The 19,951-nt window shown below is 37.4% G+C and overlaps 1 protein-coding gene and 1 pseudogene across 17 annotated transcripts in view; one reads left to right on the top strand and one right to left on the bottom strand.

Moving 5' to 3' along the window:
* Nucleotides 1-19,951, bottom strand: part of LOC134223425 (serine/threonine-protein kinase MARK2-like) — a 448,377-nt gene that overhangs the window by 138,688 nt on the left and 289,738 nt on the right. Inside the window, exon 1 of one of the 17 annotated variants that reach the window (XM_062702570.1) lies at nt 445-810. The exons of 15 other annotated variants lie outside the window; for them this stretch is intronic. The gene's annotated coding sequence lies outside the window, so the exon portion shown is untranslated. Of the gene's footprint in view, nt 1-444; nt 811-19,951 lie in introns of those variants that run through there. One more of the 17 variants, XM_062702574.1, reaches the window with a different exon arrangement.
* On the top strand, nt 475-17,088 carry LOC134219524 (tigger transposable element-derived protein 7-like; annotated as a pseudogene).

Below are 19,951 nucleotides of genomic sequence, written 5' to 3'. Positions count from 1 at the left end.
AAAAGGATCAACGAGAGATAGATTAGAGTTAACAGCTCCGACATTCGTTTCAAGCGGTGGATCCTGACAGCCGAATGTCCATCACCGATGCATTCCGTAGCGCTGATAACCCAAATGGAATAACAGAGAACATAAGGACACTTAAGCGGTTGGATGAGCGGGTGATTAAGGACAACACAATGGTACTGCCGGGAAGGGCACTGAACAGGAGTCGGATCGTCAGACTTTTGCCCCGGTTGAGAACAGCCTCTGGGATGATGAGTTGTTTCAACAAACGCGGCTGTTGCGGCACACAAATAGCGTACAGAAATGACAGAGACGATATCTTATCTTTTTTGCCAACGTAATGAAACATGGTCTTCCACCCGAACAACGAACAGATAAGATTAAAACGCAAACGAACGGTAACACTGATTGGTTGGTTGGTTGGTGTTTCTTGATAACCTGAGTCTGGCGATGTTTTGTAAGCGATTAATGCACTTTTTCACGACCCGACCCGCTCCGGTAGCAGAACGCGGAACATCCGGCGAGGAAGCCGAATCGATTTCACGAAAGAACAATCAACACTTGCACACCACCTCCGATAGTGAGGCAACACCGGATCAAGCGCGTTTCCCCCCTTAATTAGGCTGGATCGGGCAAACACTCCCGGCGACGCGATACACACGTTTTACGGACGAGGACGGCCGTCATGTGATTCACTGCGCTCCGTTTGAACAATAATTAAATGATTTCCATTCAAATGAAAATGGTCGTTGTCGTCGACGAGGTAACCTCGTCGGTCGGCGCACTTTTTTTTTCTCCAAGTCTTCTCTCACTCCTCTATCGCGCACAGCGGATCTGCAACCCCGAGTGTGATCTCATCCACCTGCGCTCGCTCGCTCGGCCGACAACAACGAGCTCTTACTCAAACACAAAACACACAAACTCAATGGCGAGGATCTTATCTGCTAACTAAGCCCTGTAGCTGCCAGTGCCAGTGGCTACCGATGTTATCCAGCGTAGGGTGTGCCGGAAGAGGAAGATAAAATGCGAGAGAAAAAGTCGTAGGGGATGTTTAACAAATTTTTATTAAGAGCATTTTTTTTTGTAGGAAAAAACTGATCTAGTATCGACCGGTATCCAAAGAATGTGAAAATATCAGATTTTCCGAACCTTTAATGGTTTATCAGATTATAATTTCCCCTTCTCATTTTACTACGACAATATATTATGTTTAAGAATTTTCACATTCCAGAGTTATGATTAAAACAACCTTGAATGCAAAGACGGGCACCCGGTTATGATCATTTTTTAATAGCAAAAATGAGATAAAACTACCCACCGAATATAAATTGATGCGATGAAATCGGCCAATGCATTCTTGAACGATTCTGTTATCCGACATCCAGACTGTCGGTGAGAGTATGATGACCCATTCTCACCACCTAGACTTGATGTCAAACACGATGGCACGACAGAAATCTCAACAAAAAAGAAGTAAACAAAGTCTCAATCATCGAACCCTCACGCGCGAGCAAACTCGTTGTTGCAATTTAAAAGAAAAGCATAGCGCTTGAGTTTTTTTAAATGTAAAATTGCATCGTTTCACTCATTTGCCTTATAAAGCGTTTGAAAACAATTCGGGCGTAGCTTGTTGTTCACATATGCAAGAATATTCATTGTTTTATGCGAAGAATGTCAAATCCAGCAATGGATGAATCGAATCGCGCATGATTTTTTTGGGAGATGAGTCCGGCAGGTTTAGATTAAGCCGCACATGATTTGAATCGTCCATGTGTCTTGAAGTTTTGAGTTTTTCCCAACACTGGTGACTAATAGTTCGACCAGCTACAGCACTTTAATTTTTTAACTGTTTGCTCTACCTACTAGGCTAACTTGTTAGTGACTAAGTAAAATTGTATTGCAATTTTTTTTCATGGCTGTTTAAGGCAATTACCGTGGAAGAAAAAAAGGTTCAATTTTTCCGATTTGCTAGACTTGTTCGGCCAAATATTCCTCGGATTGTTTGACTCGTTCGTACCGATTGACATGTTTAGTCTACTATTCGGTTGACTCTGCAGCAAGCCTATTTGACTATTCCGAGCAGCATGAGTTGTTGGGCCCATCTGATTATTTTACTAATTTAAATTGTTCGACCTAACGCTTTGACGAATTCGAACTGCTTGATTTGTTCGTCCGTTTGAATTGTTTGATTCGATTGACTTGTTTAACGCGCTTTAATCGTTCAACGACGTTCAATCGTTCTATTAGTCTTGATCTATTCGACAAGTATGACTTGTTTGACTTTCCCAGTGCATATGAACTTTTCCTACTGGTTCGAGCTTTCCCGCAACTTTTAATTGCCAGGCATGTTGGATTTATTCGACTGATCAGCTATCAGAATTCCTTTATTTTGTTTTATGTTTGCGTCTTACAATTTTCCTCCTTGCTAAACATGAAACATAAAACTTATTATGAATACATTTTTGGATAGTCAGATAAAACCCAAAAAATATTCAAAACATTTTTTGGAAGAACAGTCAGAAAACTTAAAAAGAAAAATTCTCACAAAAATTGAAACATTCAGAAAATTGGCAAACAATTTACGAAAATTTATTTAAAAAAAAATAGATTTTTTTTTTATAAAATTGCTTAAATTTATTCAAAAATTTGATTTTTTTTAATTCTTTGGGAAGATTTTCCCCAAAATTTCGAAAATCTATTCTATAAATTTTTAAGTTTTTAGTTTTAGAAACTCTTCTTTATATTTTGCAATCTTTTGGAAAAATCCGTGTAAAATCTTAATGGAACCTTAAAAAATTCCTTGGAAAGCCTAATTTTTTTCTTCAAAATGTTATTTCTGGGAAAAAATCAGATTACACAGAAAATTTAAAAAACAACTTTAAAATTTTTATTTATATAAAAAAACTTCAAACAATATCCGAAATAAAGTAAAACATTGAACAAAAAACTATAAATATTAAAATGAAATCAAAATAAATTCATTTTGTTAAATCATGGGTATAGAAATTTAGATTTTCCAGATTTTCATTATCTTAAACTTATAAACAAATCAAACGAAATTTACGAAATTTCTTAAAACGAACATCTTTTTTCAGAAAATTGTATATTTTTTCCGGGAAGTTTCCGGAAAAATAGGATTTTTCCAAAAGATTGCAAAATATAAAGAAGAGTTTCTAAAACTAAAAACTAAAAATTTATAGAATAGATTTTCGAAATTTTGGGGAAAATATTCCCAAATAATTAAAAAAAAAAACAAATTTTTGAATAAATTTAAGCAATTTATATAAAAAAAAATCTGCGGGCCCCAAAATTTCCTAAAAAATAGGAAATAAGAATAAAAATTAAAAAACATTGAAAATTTAAACCTGAATTATTAGGAAAAACAAGGATATTCAAATACATAGGGCGAATAAATAAAAAAAACTTCATTTTCAACTTAAAAAAAATCAAATCAATATCTATTACATTCTTTGAAAATTCCTTCGGAACGATTGATTTTTATAATTTTGAGTAAATATATACAAAAAATCGAATGCTTTAAAATACGAGCAAGAGATATGACAAAATGTTTTAAAATCTTAAAAAAATAAAAAAAATCGCTTTGCAACGATTTTTTTTCAAATATCTTGTTTTCCCGAAATGTCTGAAACTTTAAAGGAAACTTTCTAGAGTTTCGTAAACAATCTCTAATGCATAAACATATCAAACACGAATTGCAAACTTCACAAAAAACTGTAATGTTTAAAAAAATGTTTAACTTATAAAATTGGTATAAAATGAAATAAAAATGGTCGGAGAAATAAAAAAGTATCAATTGAATAAAAAAAAAATCATTTCTCAAAAAAACTTTGGAAAAAATAAAAAATACGTTAAAAATGTCACTGAATAACAAAAAAAAAAGCAAAAATGAACAATTTAACAAAAAACTTCATTTTTTAAATATAAATAGTTGAAACTTTTTTTCAAATTTTATAAATTTCCTCGAAACATTTGCTTCTAATAAATTTGAAAATGTTAACCAATAAGCTAAATATTTTTGTTAAAATTAAGAAGATTTGACAAAACCAAGCTTTACAAAACTTTTCACCCTCGCTAGAGTCAAATAAAATAATCATCAGCAAAATGCTGCCTTCGCATCCTCACAATTGAGTGGAAGCGTAAAAAAGCAGAGGTTCAAAAAAACAGAGTGAGGAAAAGTAAAATAAAAACACATGTGAGTGAGGCGTCGGGCGAAAGAGCACTCATTGAGCCTCCGGAGCGACGCTTTGTATGTGAAAAAAATCTTGGAGACTGTTTTGAGTGTGAGTGTAAGTGAGTGACGCACCACAAGAAAAAAAAAATGAACAGATAGACTCGCTCTTGTTTAGCGACGCACAAGCCCGGGTTTAATGATGCAATGTTGTGAGTTTTGATGCTCATTTCTGCCCCTCAAAAAATCTCGTGCTCTTGCTTATTTTCTACTCGGCGAGGAGTTTTTGGCAAGCCTGAACAAAACATTTAAATCTGCAACAAATTCGGAAAAAACTTCTGAATTATTTGAAAAGTAATCATTTGAACATTTTTAAACTATCTCCGAGAAATGAAAAAATCAAAAAAGAAAAATAGAAAATCAAATCTTCATACTTTGAATATTTATTTTTCAAAAATATTCTTTTCTCAAAATATTTTAAACTTTAAAAAAACATCTCAGAAAGCTTGTAAGCAATCTCACGCAGAAATTGCAAACACTGCAAAAAAAAATGTTTTAAAAATTTCTTAAATAAAATGTCTTAAAAAACTAATAAAAATCGTCGAAAAAAATGATTATAAAACATCAACAATTGAATAAAAATTCTCCAACACTCAAAAAAAAAATAGAAAAAAAAATCAAAAACTTGTTTCAAAATTTTCATTGAATCATATGTAAAAAACAGATTAACACATGATTTTGAACGAAATAAAAAAAAAAGCAATCAAAACTTGAAAAAAAAACAATATTAGAAAATTATTTAAAAAAATTATATTTATTGGTAAATACACGTTCGGAGCATTTTCGTCTGTTTCGGGGTCCAATTTCTTTTGCGAAAATTTCGATATTTAAGCGTTTGCTTTGAAAAAAAAAACGTGATTTTTTTTTTAAATTTTTTTTAGGTGGTTTAGGGGTCTAACAATTTTTTATACGAGGATTACGATATTTACGTAGTTTATAAGCAATATCAAAAATAAAAAAAAAATGTTGCCAAAATCGAATGTTGACAAAATCGAATGGGGTCTGTATGTCATAAATAAATAAAAATCGTCGGTAAAATAAGGAATTTCAACAAAAGTTTGAAAAACTTCATAAAGATGATGCTCTTTTAGAAGAACAGTTTATTGAATATGTATTCAAAGAATTGATTCTAAAAATAATCGGAGACAGAAAAATTAAAAGAAAAAAAATATCATTTATCGATTAATTTAAAAATTTGAAACGTTCCTATTTCTTGTAAATTTAAATATCTTGTAAAACCAAATATCCCAAAAAAATTATAGCTTCAGGGAAGCAACAATAAAATTTCCAGTAAATTGGGGATTTTCAAAACATTCTTCAACAAATCCGACGATTTTTTTTCTTCATTTTAGTATTTATTTTTTATTATCCTCACTACACTCCCCTCCCACTCTATTTTCTTTACTAAAGATTTAATATTTGTTCAACGAACATTCAAACTTTTGAGAGAGTAACGCTCAGCTTGGTAAGCGGGGATGGCCGATGGCAACCGAACCTTTACTGGAGCACATCAGTTGATATCCCGGCGAAGATGACGTTTGTTAGCTGATTTTCGGCAAATTATTTGCTGATTCTCAGCAACTTTGACAGAAATCGCAGCAAAAAACATATTTGCTGGGGCTCGGCTGTGCGAATTTCGGTAAAAGTTCGATGAATTGCTGAGTTCCCGGTGATAAAAATTAAACGGGTATAAAAAAATAATTTTTAAAATTTACCAAAAACACAAACATGTCTCGAAAAAAAATTTAAGTTGTTTCTTCAAATGTCGTTTTTTTAAGTTCCGTAAATTTAAAAAAAAATCGTATGAAACCTCAAACGATAAAAGTTAAAAACGATCTAGAAATATTACAAAAGAAAAATCGGTAATTAATTAAATTTTCAAAACTTACAAATTTCTTCAAAAACTTGTATACAAGTGCAAAAAAACAAAATCGGCTAGGGAGCCCTCACCGAGAAATTGCGTTTGGAGCTTTTTAAAAGAAATTTATCATGAGGTATAGCCTTCCGAACCAGTTTTTTATCTTGACAGCTTGCGAAAAAAATCGTAAATGTATACAGAGATGATAAGTGAGAGATTTTTTTCATTCTCTTTTGGTTTCAATCCCTGGAAAAAATTCAAAAAGTTTAAATGTATAAAAAAATTATAAATCTACAAATTTTGCAAAAAAAAAAATGAAAGTGAATTAAAAATAAATCATGACCGCAAAAATAAACTCAGGATAATTAAAAAAAAATATTCGAAACTTTATCAGAAAAATGCTAAGGAAATATGATTTTGTTGGATTTTTTTCTTTGATATTTAAAAACATCAATAAAAATCATCGAACAATTCATAAATTTTATCGAAAAAATTGATGGAACTACGATTTTACTTTCTATCCAGTATGAGGAGTGGCAATTTTCGTCATAAAAAATGCGAACTGGGATTGATGAAGTCAGGGTGGCGACTGATCAACACTCAATCAAAAATATTGGTTTTGTGTATTTCACTTGAATAAAGGCTTATACTATGTTCGCACTACGACCTGAATAACATGTTATTTAAATTATCCACAAAAGAAAGATTATCAAAATAGCAGAATAAGATGTTACAAGGCCCTAGTGCGAACATAGTATTAAGAAAGATTTTGTCCAAACTATTATTTTACATTTACATTATTTATGTATAATTATTATTGAATGAAGTTCACATTTTTTCCATGCAAATTTTTTTTTCATGAAATTTTGGTTTTTTGGCATTAAAAATTGTTTGGGGGACAACATAAAACATGTATCGAAATATTCAAATAATTCTTCCGGATTACACATAAAATGTGATCATTGATGATTCATACAAACTATATTTGATAATTTGAACTCTTTTTCCGACGACCCTTTATTTGACCCTCGAGTTACATTTCTTACATCCTTCCACCTTTTGCAATGTCATCTTCAATTTTTGTTTCTGCTTCTTTCTGTGATTTTCTGATGCTTTAGCAAGTCGAAACAATGGAATTAAAGTAAGTTCAACAAAACAGGTGTAAATAACGGTTATTTGGTAGCATGAAAAATCCCCGGACCAGGGCGACAGCTACCGGATACAGAAATAGATTTTGCACCACAGTTACATTATAAATGTATAACAACATGAGTATCTAATATTCCATGCAGGTAAAGGACTTTTCAATAGCTTTCTTTTGTACTACCTTAAAACAGAGGAGGGACCTCTGCGAAAGGGCCGTTTTTGAAAGTTTCCTGTATTGGGAGGTGTCCGGCGCTGGGGATTCTCCTCCGAATTACTATTTTAATTAATCGAAAAGATTTATATCTCCATGAAATGCTTATTTCATTTAAGGTACACTGGGGGAAGTGGAAAAGGAAAAATCGATAGTGCATGTTTGAATTAGTGTAAAACCAGTTTAAATGATCTAAATGGGTTCAATCAAAATGGGCTATCAAAAACAGTCAATTTTGCACCAACTGTGCGGTAATTCATACCATTTTGGTCGCTTGAAATTTGTGGAAAGAGATTTAAAAATAAGGAGTTGTTTTTCCACTTAACCCAGTGGGATGGGGTAAGTGGAAAACCCATTTTACCTTGATCTTCAATTGTGATGAGTAGTTACATATAACTAAAATCAATACAAAAATTGCTCTGAGTATCTTTTGTGGAATGATTTTATTACCTTAACGGAATAGATACTCAAGGAGTTCTCGTAATAGCTTGGGAGGGCTGGTTTTGCCTTCTCGAACACTAAGTGAACGTAAAATCTATATGTTCGCCCCAAAAATGAACTTTTTATAGGAAAAATGGGACTTACAGGGTTATAAACTAATCGATTTAGTTTAACGAATTGAGATGATGTCTGTATGTGCGTATTTGTATGTATGTGTGTGCGCAAAGCACGTTCAAAATTATCAGCTATTCTTAAGCACTTGTCCTTAACCAATTTGTTCGCAAAAAATTGCATTCATCGGCGATATTTGTTATGAATAAAAATTAATGTGAATTATGGAATATATTTACCTATCAGTGCTATTTTTAACTTTTTTATACATTTTTTTTCATATGTAAAACATGTGAAAGGCATTAATACCGATAGGTGGATTAATCAGGTATTTTCTCATTTATATTAGTCCAATCACCACTGGAATCACAATGATAACAAAGATGGAACATATTAAGATTCACAGCTATCGAAATAAACCCTGAAGGGAAGAAAAAATTTGCGTTATTAGAGCATTATCCACTTCCCCCGCAGTGTTTGATACCAGGGGTAAGTGTAAAATCTTTGAATTATTTGCTTTCATGGTACAAACCACTACAAATTGAATGTGATTAGTTTAATTGTATTGTAATAGTAACCTGTGATATAAATTCACTTGAAAAAGGGACAATTGGTGCAAATGAGAATTGATTTTATGAATGCAAAAATCAACTTTTTGCGAAACCTTAAATTACAGTTCAAGCGTTAACCGTATTAGTGTATGTATTATACAAATTTCAACATAGTATTAGTGTGAGCATCAAAGTATATTCTTGCATAATGTTATGATGTGGTAAAAACTGTAAAGTATGTACAATTCCAATTTTTCGAGTCGATTTTTACACTTACCCCCTTTTTCCACTTCCCCCAGTGTACCTTATCAAAACTTTATTTTTAAAAATATTTTTTTTGATGTTTATTGGCGTTTTACATTTTCTGTTTAAAAATTGTAATTTCGCCGAAGAGGTTTATGAAACAGCCGAATAATCAAAATTTCAGTGATCACATTTATTTTTATTTCGTCTAGCTACCTTTATATAGCAGGTCAACGACTTCGAACAGCTAAAGCACTGTCCAGTTTTAGATACCCCCCACTAAAAATTATATGCATTCTCACTAAGCCCCACCTCCCTCAAATTCCCACGTTGTATATGGACAGCCACTACACATTTTTGATTTGGTTGCTGACCTTGTACTCCTACTCAACGACCTTGCCGAAAGCTCAACGCTCCTCACCGAATATTACGAGATGAACCGGCCAAGGATCGAATGTCTTGTTAATACAGATTATAATTATAATAATCCTCACCGACAGGTTCAGTCATCAACATCAACAAAACCAAACCATTGGATGTATACATGGCGAATGTTAAAAGCCAAGCGGCATTAGATGGCGATACCAACATCGACATAAGTGTACGGATCAAGAAGGCAAGGACTTGCGTGTTTAAGCAACATATGGAAACACTGGCATCATCTGTGGAAGTCGGGCCTACTACGGGCTCCAGAAGAAACTGCGGTCAAAAATGATTCGCCACCGCACCAAATGTGTCATGTACAAGACGCTAATAAGACAGGTGGGCTTATTCTACGAGTGGAGTGACGTGAGATTGCTCGAATCGCATGAGAAGAGTCGTATAGCTCCATTTGAATAACATGGTCACCTCACGTGAAAATTGCTAAAATCGACTCACCTCACGTCACTCGACTCGTAGAATAAGCCCAAGGTTGTCCTCTACGGACATGAAACATGGACAATGCTCGAGGAGGACTTGCAAGCACTCGGAGTATTCGAGAGACGGGTTCTTAGGACCATCTTTGGCGGTGTGCAAGAAGACGGTGCGTGGCGGCGAAGAATGAACCACGAGCTCTCCCAACTCTACGGCGAACCCAGTATCCAGAAGGCAGCTAAAGCCGGAAGGGTACGATGGGCAGCACATGTTGCAAGAATGCCGGACAGCAACCCTGCAAAGATGGTGTTCGCATCCGATCCGGCAGGTACGAGACGGCGTGGAGCGCAGCGAACGAGATGGGCAGATCAGGTGCAAAACGACTTGACGAGCGTGGGGCGAATTCGAGGATGGAGAGATGTGGCCTCGAACCGTGTATTGTGGCGTCAAATTGTTGATTCAGTGTTATCTGTTTAGACTAGACTAAATAAATGAAATGAATGGGTACACTGGTAACTTGGCCAACGCCCTAAAATGCTAAGTTCAAATTGCAACATGAATTCTAGCTACACGCTAGTTAAATATGATGTGTATCAGTGGAGAACACCTACAGGTGTTCATCAACAGATTCCTGTGACACAGAATTCGAGCCATGTGGCCTCAAAATTGGATCTCCCAACTACCTAATTCGACATCAAACACCTAAAACCTCGACCCAACTAACGAATTTGGTTTTTTAGTTGGGTCAACTGACAGTCATTTGAACACGTGCATTTTGACCTAAACATCACAAATGATGTCCAGTGAGACCAAACCCCATTTTCAGTGTTTACATTGCATTTTGACGTATGATGGCTTTTTAGTTTTGTTATGGCCCAACCAGCAGCTGAGGCCCAAATGAAAAGTGACCTGAAAAGTATTAAAATCCCAACCAGCGAATCACGGCTGCATTCGGAAAGGAATATGGACGACGGAGCTGGGTCAGCCACTTCTTACGTAGGGGCGGAAACGAGATCTGCAAACAAGCGTTGGATTGCTATCCAACAGGACATTGCAGCAGACCCAGATGCGGTGTAGCCTCCAGAACGAAATAAAAGAAGTCGACAAAATCTAACCTAGCAATCGCTCAGGATGAAGATCTTTCGAATCGGCTCTTAGCACAAACCACGGACTCCTAAGTAAGTGAGTAAAACGAGTCCAGGCGATTCTGGTGTCAAAAACTGGTTTAAATTGCGCTATCCGATCCGATGTTAATCATAACAATATTGTTTTCTGCGAAAAAAGCTCTTAGATAAGAATTTGCAAAACATGATTGATGGGTACGACTTTTTCCCGAAACGACTTCTGGCACACCCTAATCAAGCACCAAAGCAATTGTTATCAATGTAAGCTGCTCTCACTAAATACGCAATCACTGGATCTGTCCTGCGGTGTCGGACGACATATGCGCTGAAACCGAATCCGCTTCCACATTCAATGCCACATTCTGTGTAACACGAGCAGCAGTCTTCACCTTTTTCTCTGTTCATAGAACAATACAATAGTCATGATCCCTTTTAAGGTTCTTGGGTGCTGAGCACACACCCAAACACGGGGCACAACAGTACGTGTGACGTCAACAAAAATGGAGCTCGCAAAACGATCACGCGCCGCGCGTTCGCCAAAGTCGCAACTCGGCGCAAAACTGGCGGCGATGGCAGAAAGTACCCAAACCCTCCGGTCGCCACAGCCCATGTGTGTTATCATTCAATAATAAAAGACATTGCGCCTATCGATTGCTATCACTGAGGCAGTATGCGTCGGTAAAAAAAGTGTAAATTTGCCCAACTGAGAAGTTCGGATTTCAACTAGATATTGTTAGTCAAAATGTAGCTTTAACAAACTTCTTGTTTCAGAAAATTTTATATTGATAAAAATGTATTCAAATGAAACTAATTCGCGAAATTTTCTAGTCGGATTTAAAATAATAATTAGTTTGAAGACCAACATTTCCGCATTCTAAAAGCCTTAACTGTGGTATAGTCAACAACTCATTTTCGCACAAATACACTCAACCTTCGAACGTAATTGTGGTGCCAGTCGATTGATAAAAAATACTCAAATTAACACCCTCTATGCGAGCGTTTGCAGAATCGAGTGCAATTTTTGCTTCGAAATCAACACGAATCCAAAGCGGTGCTGACAATTACCGGGTCCTTTCCGTATCAAACCGAGGGGGACCTTGCTTTTCGAATTTCAAGTGCGTCCGTCGTCAACAAGTCAACAGCCTAGCAGTTCGTTTAGTAATTAAATACCCGGGCTCCGGCCAGCTGACTAACAAACGTCTTCATCCCGAGCAACAGTCAGTGTGGTGGGGTGATCGCAGTTTGATTAATTTATTTGTGTTCGGAACTTGACTCAGCGCAAGATTACGACAGTGGACAAGACGATGGCAATGTCGTGACCAATTGGTTCGACAAGGTCGTTGGCATCGGGGCAACCGAAGGGGCCGATAAGTCACAAACTGGATTCGATGGTTGGGGGCTTTGTTTGTTGTTTGTCACATATTATGAAGAGTGATGATGGTGCGTTAATAGATCCAAAATATGGGTTATTCCAACGCGGACCAAATGAACAAACATTTTTATTTATTATTTGATATTGGAAAATCGTATCAGATGAGGGTGAATATTCGACTGAAATGTAGAAATCTTAGAATTTGTTTCAATTCCATAGTTTTGAATACAGTATTGTTTTGCGAGAAGTTAAAATTTATTTAAAAAAAACTGTGGAACTTGCGACAGTCGACGGCATACAAAAAAAAATGCTTATTCATAATCCATGGATACGAAATTGTAAAAATGCTACTTTTCAACAGGATAGACTAACAAACATAAAATGGACGATTATCAACTCTCAAGATACATTTCGGAAATCAATACCTACTTTCCATTGGCGTATCCACATTAATTTGGGAAGTACCTTTTCAAAGCGTATCAGTGACAATCAATGGGAAAGATTCAAAATAGCCCCAAACCTCGAAAGTAAGCCAAATAAATATTTCAATAAATGGCTGTTCAAACCTGTTACGAATGTGTTCATTCATTAATTTGTATCCCACTGAGAACAGGTTTAAAGCGTCTTTCCCCAATCATCTTTACTCTTCCGAAAAAAGCCAACGCAAATCGGTGTCACATTTCGTCAATGTTTTTCTTTTCCTTTTTTTTGGAAATCTACCCCGCGGGCGAACATCACACCAACAAACAAAAAAACCCGCGGCAACGATCGACGGCATCGAGGTCTGATTAAAAAGTCATCATGGAATACTGGCGCACCAAGCAAAGTTCATTTTCGGAGTTTCAATTTCTCTTTCCTTTCATGAAGAGTCAAATGGTTGCGAATTCACACTACGGACAGCCGAAGCCAAGAGATTACCCCCGCGGGTGATAAATGGTTTCCCTTTCCGCTTTTGGCGAGCGTAGTCAGTCAGTCAGTCAGCCACAGTCGACTTGGAGTTGGAGAGGCTCAGGTGCGACTTTCTTTACTTTCCATTGTCCTCGACGCTCACACAATGCGGAAAGTGAAAAATCGATTCCTTTAGTAAAATAATTGGCTCGCCGGCGTAATCATTGTTGTTTCCGCTGGAAGGCTATTGTGTGCAGGAAACGAGACTGAGAAAGGACGATTGTACAATCTTTCCAAGATTTGTTTTAAATGGAGGACACACTTTGGGTTCAGTTCAGTTGCGCTGGGGGCCCAATCAGAATTGTTCATTCGATCGAACTTCCTCTCTACGGTACGAAATATTAATTTCTAGATTTTCGATTCATTGCTTGTGGGATGGTCACCAGCACATGTTTTCAATTACTAGAGTTTTGCTGAACATATGACACATCTTTAGACGAAGTTCAAGCAATCAACTTTCAGTATTGGATTGCTTCTAAACTTGGTGAGCAACTGAAAATGACTAATTCTAAGATGAATCGGTCTTACAAATCTAATCCGAGTTTGTTTACAGCAGGGTAGAAAAATGTGAATTTTAATTATTAAATTTTCTAAAGAATGGATCATCCCTAAGTAAATATTGCCATTGGCGCAAATTCCAGCACGTGAGATCTCGTGCTTTCCTTTTTCCCATCGAAAATGCTGCCCAAGTGGGGGCGATTCGGCAAAAATGGCACACGCTGCTACTTTAAATGCGACTGCTGCTGGCTGGCGACGGTCTCCAATGATTTTATTTATTTATTTTTCTACCCGGTCCTCTATCTTTTCCGCTAGCGTAAATTCGTTTGAAAGAATTTCCAGAGAATTTTACTCGGCTCCACGCGTGGCGCAATATCTATTGGGGCTTTCGCCATAAAAATGTCACATACACATGATCGACCGTCTGGAATACGAAGTAGGGCGGGTGGTGGAGTCACAGACAACCATACGATTGCAGCTGGAGTGGAGAAATGTGGTTCAACAACTCCCTATCTCGGGCTCTGGGACATTTGACTCACCCGGAATCGAATCCAACATTGCGTTATTTCAGGCAACCTTCTACTTTCGATTAAGTGATCACATCAACCGTTGCCTTAATCCGGCCTATTTTCAAAAAAGAGATCACATCCTTACTTGATATTCCATGAGCTACAGCTCCTCCTCGATGAGCCTGCGCCGAATGGAATATCCTCCTCCACTGAACTCGACCCAGAGCCAATCGCTTCAAGTCACTCTGAACGTTTATAGCGCCCTTAGGTCATCTTCAACTGCAAAAAGCCATCGTGTATGCGGCCTTCCACGAAGCCTACGCTATTGCCTTACTTCGCCTACGGAAAACGCCTACATTTAAAGAAAGAATAACATCTCCCCTTGTCTTATTTTGGGTAAACGCCTGCTTCTATAGAAGACATCACATCAACCTTAGTCTTATTCCGGGCAGATGCATTATCATTCAAGAAGCAATCACATTCGCCATTGCTTTATTCCGGCCGCTATTGCTTTATTAGATTAATCGACTTAGCGACAAATATGTCTTTTTCGTGTATCATAATATTGTAAAAATCAGATTAGACAGTTCAAAAAAGCAAATCTTGAAGAAGATCGCATTTTTCTATCATTTTTATTTCTATCATATCAATTTTTAATAGCAAACAGTGGGACCACATTTCCCGTCAAATGCAACTTATTGCGAGTAAATCGGAAAGTGCTAAATTCCAAAAAGTGTTTCTACAAAATTTGTACCCATACACACACAAATACAGACATCACCTCAGTTCGTCGAGCTGAGTCGATCGGTATATAGCACTATGAGCCTCCAGGCCTTCTATTAAAAGTTCTTTTTTCGGTATTACTTTGTTGACAAGAAAGGCAAAAAGGGATCACACCAACAATTGCCTCAGTCGGGATAAATGCAATACTATTGAAGAAGACTGGCCAAACTCTGATTCCAATGAAAGGTGTTGTTATATGCACCATGCCGGGTAAAATGAATACTATGCTTAGCTTGATTTACGTGCCCTTCGTAGTTGCTAGTCGTGAATTGAACGAGAATCAACATATGCACAGTTCACCATTTGAATAGTCTTCTTAGGTCTGCTATTCTCATTGCACAAGCAAAGGACTTGGATGGAGTTTCGTAAATTCAAGACCAATAATGATACCGACCACGTCTTTACAGTCAATTTGGGATTATTAGAGGAAAATCAGTTCGACACTCATTGCTACAAGGGACCGAAAGATCCTCTGTATCTCCATGAGAGCCATGGAAAAGAAATAAATAGTGATTTGGGAAAATAATCTATGGTTACTTGCTTTGATACGGACTATTTTTTTTATTTGAGCGGAGTAGTTATAAAATACAAAAACGAAAATCGTGTTTTAAACTAACTTGCCACGTAACTCAATATGTTTCGTTTGATAAGCGATAACACGATCCGAAGCCAACTCAGCGGGCATTGCCGCTCGTTGGCCTTTGTATAGTGATGAGAATCGTTTTTTTCTATTGAACCGACGCGCACTACAGAAGCACGATACATCGAGCACTAAATTAATTACACTCTAACTTTCATCTACTCAGTGACTGAGTGACTTTTCTTCGCATGGAAATTTTACTCAATTTCCGTCAAAAGCAGGACTACCGTCGTACGGGGCTTCTTGTTACATGCGGGGCTACTTAGTAAACGTTGTTTTTAATATCTATAAACCATGGTAAGCCAATAAATTAATCAAAAAACTATTATTGTAGCATGTTTCGAAGAAATTTGTAATGGTTTTACGTTAAAAGTTCTTATTGTATGTCATAAGTGAGCGTATTTAAATGGTTATGTTGTTTGCTTTTTGTTTAGGTGCGTCGGAGAGCCGATAATCCGGGAAAGTACCAGACGTGGTTTCCGGATCAAATTTGAATGAATATATCGGAAAAGTGAAATCCGGGTTAACGTCTTAAGCAGAAGCCGTGAGAAAACTGAATTGTACTCGACAGACGATCTATAACAAGCTCCGCGAAGGTTCCTGGTCACCAAAAGTAAAAGATTTTTCAGAAGCGAAGAAGCATCTTTTTAGGATCATCTCTCTACTTTATCCGAGTGGAGCTTTCCCGTTGGAACGGATGATCTTCGGGAAATAGATCGAACCTATTCAAAGAAGCAGGGTCGAAACGACCTAGTTTTCACTGACAATAAACCGTTTCGAGACTGGTGGCTCGATTTCTTCGTGATCATCAGCAGCTAAGCAAACGGTTTGCGCAAAACATCAAGTTGAGTCGAGTAGGAGTTACATATATGGAAAACTTGTAGATTTCACTCGACGGAGTGCCTGCTTCCAACATATTTAACTACGACGAAACGAATCTGTCGGATGATCCAGAGAAGAAGCTTGCAATATGCCAGCGTGGTTTGAAATATTTTAAAAGTCGGCTACATCTGTGATGTTTTGTGGCAGTGCGAACGGAGAGCTGTTGCCAGCATACGTGCTGTTTAAGGCAGAGCTTCTGTGGGACTCTTGGACGCTTAATGGGCCCAAAGGAACGCGTTACAATCGAAGTGCTTCTGGCTGGTTCGACGAGGAGATTTTTGAAGATTGGTTCGAGTCGATTTTCCTGCCAGCAACGAGGCATTTGAATGGACCAATAGTGCTGATCGGAGACAATCTTTCCTCACATTTAAGTCGAAAAGTTGTCGAAATCTGCTTTCAAAACAGCAAAAGATTCATCTGCTTGCCACCGAACGCAACCCACTTGACACAACCATTGGACGTCGCGTACTTCGGGCCAATGAAACGAGAGTGGCAAAAAATTCTGGGTCGCTGGAGGACTGAATGTAAGAATGTAACAATTCCTAAAAGCACACTCGGAATCCTTACCAATGAACTGATGAAGGCAATGGCCCCGAATACAAGATGCATTCATGTTGTCAGACTTCAGGAAGCGTGGAATCGTACCATGGAACCCTCTTGAACTTACTAGTCAGCTGCCTACAAAGGTTGCGAATATCGATTTGGTTGGGGATATATTCAAGGAATTCTTGAAACAGCACCGCAATGATGTTTTCGGATCTCTGGCTGGGTCTCAACCGAAAAAGAAGCAGAAAGTATCTCCTGGAAAAAAGTATTTCACCCGACGACATTCCTCAAAAAACACCGAAGGCGGAAAAAAATCCCGTGGAACGGGGAAGGAAGCCCAAAAATGTGTCAACCAATGATACACCTCAACAAGAACCGGAATTCAGCTCAAAAACGCCTGCTAAACGAGGGAGGAAAATAATCAATTTGTTAAGAACAATTGTTTGAAGTTTCGTCAAAGTGTATGAAATAATGATTTTTGTTGTTTTGAACCTCTATTTCCTTTACTATATCACCAGAATTGGGAATTACGTGAATAAAATGCAAACTTTGCAAAAGCAATTCGTTGAATGTCTAAATAAAAATATAAATGTAGTGTGAAAAATTAGCCCCAAAAAAGTCGTTGTTATATATTTTTCTGTTTATTTAGACATGTTCAAGACATCACGAAGAAAATATTTTGAATTCCGCAGGAAAAATTTGATGCATTTCACCAAAAAAATCAAAAAGATTATTTGGAAATTCTCTTCGGAATTCCCACGAGAACAGGCAAAATTCTTTGGAATTTCCAAGGGCAGTTCTTTTGTTTGGAATTTCCGTGGAAAATACTTCGGAGTGCAAATTGCAAATTATTCATACTTTTTACGGGAATTTGTTTCAAATTTCTACAGTAGGTTGTTCAGATTATCCACAGAAAGATCTTGGAAATTTCTGTTGAGTATTTTACAGAAAGTTCTTGGAAACATCCGAAAGAATCTTCGAATTTTCACGACAACTCTTTGGAACTTAAGAAAAATTCTCCGAAATTTTCACGGAAAATTCTTCAGAGTTTCCGCGGAAGATTGATTAAAAAGTTCTTTCCAAAAATTCTTTGGATTTCGACGAAAAATGGTTTGGAATTTTTTTTGACAATTCCACGGGAAATTATTAAAAGGGAAAAGGATCGTCGGACCGAAAATAATTCGATGAGAAGTCATTTGGCAAGACAACACGTTTGGCCGGAAAGACCATTTGGACGGAACGGTTATTAGATCGAAAACAGTTTGGCTGAAAATCTCATTTAGGAAAAGCGTTTGCCCAACAGGCCATTTGGTCGAAATGGTCGTTTGACAGAATAAGTAATCTGGCCGAAAATGTTCGGAATGGTCAGCATTTTCGGTCAAATGACCTATTTGAGGTCTCCAGTTAGCCTTTCGAGCAAAGGCATAGGATTGCCAATCCGGAGATGGCGAGTTCGATTCTCGGTCCAGTCTTGGATGTTTTCAGGTGGAAAACATGTTCGACACCCTGAACATATAATGTATCCATTGAACTTGCCACACAAGCTTTCAATTAATAACTGAGGAAATGCTAAGTACATTTATTTATTTATTTATTTATAATATTTAAAATCCAACTGACAGATGATGTCTCAATGAATAAAACTTAACCTAACTGGAAACGATCAGCGGTGCGGAAAAGATTGAGTATCTAATGACGAAACACGTCCGAGGAAACATGAAAATCAAATATGTACATAGGTTAAAAAACTTATTTAGTTAGTTGCTAATTGAACGAATGGGCTCGTGTAAAACACAGGCCGTGCTTCGTGATTTCATGTACAAAAAATCGCGTTGACGGAGTGGCCTCTCAGGAGCGTGCAAATTTAGCTGAGTTAGCAGAGCAGGACAGTCGATATCTCCCGTAAGTAGCTTCCCTGTAAAAGCGGTTTGAGCAATTGACCGTCTCACCTCCAGCGGTTCTATTTGCAGAAGACGGCAACGTTCCACGCCACCCGAGGAACCGAAGTGTATATTTAACAAACTTTTTTTGAATAGCTTCTATTCGGGCGATCCAGCTGATATGGAATGGGCTCCATACGACAGCATTCGACTCCAAAATTGATCGTACCAGCGAACAGTAGAGGACTTTGAGACAAAATGGATCACGGAACTCGTCTGCAATTTTGAACATAAAGCCCAATTGTCGGTTGGCTCTGGCGATTATGTCGTTGTAGTGAACTCGAAAGGTAAGCCCACTGGTAAGACTACGTCCAGAAAGGCTATAGTCAAAGATGATCGGCATGTTCTTGCGGTGGTACGAAATGATGTTGCATTTTTCGATACTTAGACACAAGAAACAACAAATTACGCGAACACCAATCTGCGAAGGTATGCACCATATGTTGTAGCTCCAAGCATTTCGTGTTACCGTGTAAATTTTCGTGTCATCTGCGTAAAATAAGCGGCAGTCGGCAGGTAGCAACAACGAGACATCGTTTATGAAAATCGAGAAAAGCAAAGGGCCAAGAATACTGCCCTGTGGATCTCCCGAGTTGTTGCAGAATGTTTCCGACTCCGACAAACCTATATTGACCCGTACCAAGCGGTTCATCAGGTAGGGCCGAAACCAAAGCACAGAGAAGATTTCATGGTCCACTGCATCAAATGCCGCCTTCAGGTCCATATATGCAGTGTCAATCTGCCACCCCGAATCCATGCAGCGCAAACAGCTGGAATACTAAGAATACTATGTTGAAAGTCGGCCAAGTTCCAATTGCAATGTAGAACCATAGAAGCAGAAGCAGCAGACCTATTTGGCCAAACTATTTATTTTACTAAATGACCAGTTCGGCCTTATGTTCATTTCAGCGGAACAACATTTTCGACCAGAAGGGTTTCGACCATTTGATAAATTCTGCCAAACACCTTCCGACCTCGTAGCCTCCACCCAAAAGTAATTCGGCGGAATGCCATTCGTTCGAATGCCACTTAGCCGAA

Source organism: Armigeres subalbatus, chromosome 3 (genome assembly GCF_024139115.2).
Source record: "Armigeres subalbatus isolate Guangzhou_Male chromosome 3, GZ_Asu_2, whole genome shotgun sequence".
NCBI classification, from domain to species: domain Eukaryota; kingdom Metazoa; phylum Arthropoda; class Insecta; order Diptera; family Culicidae; genus Armigeres; species Armigeres subalbatus.
This window is presented reverse-complemented; position numbering and strand designations above follow the sequence as displayed.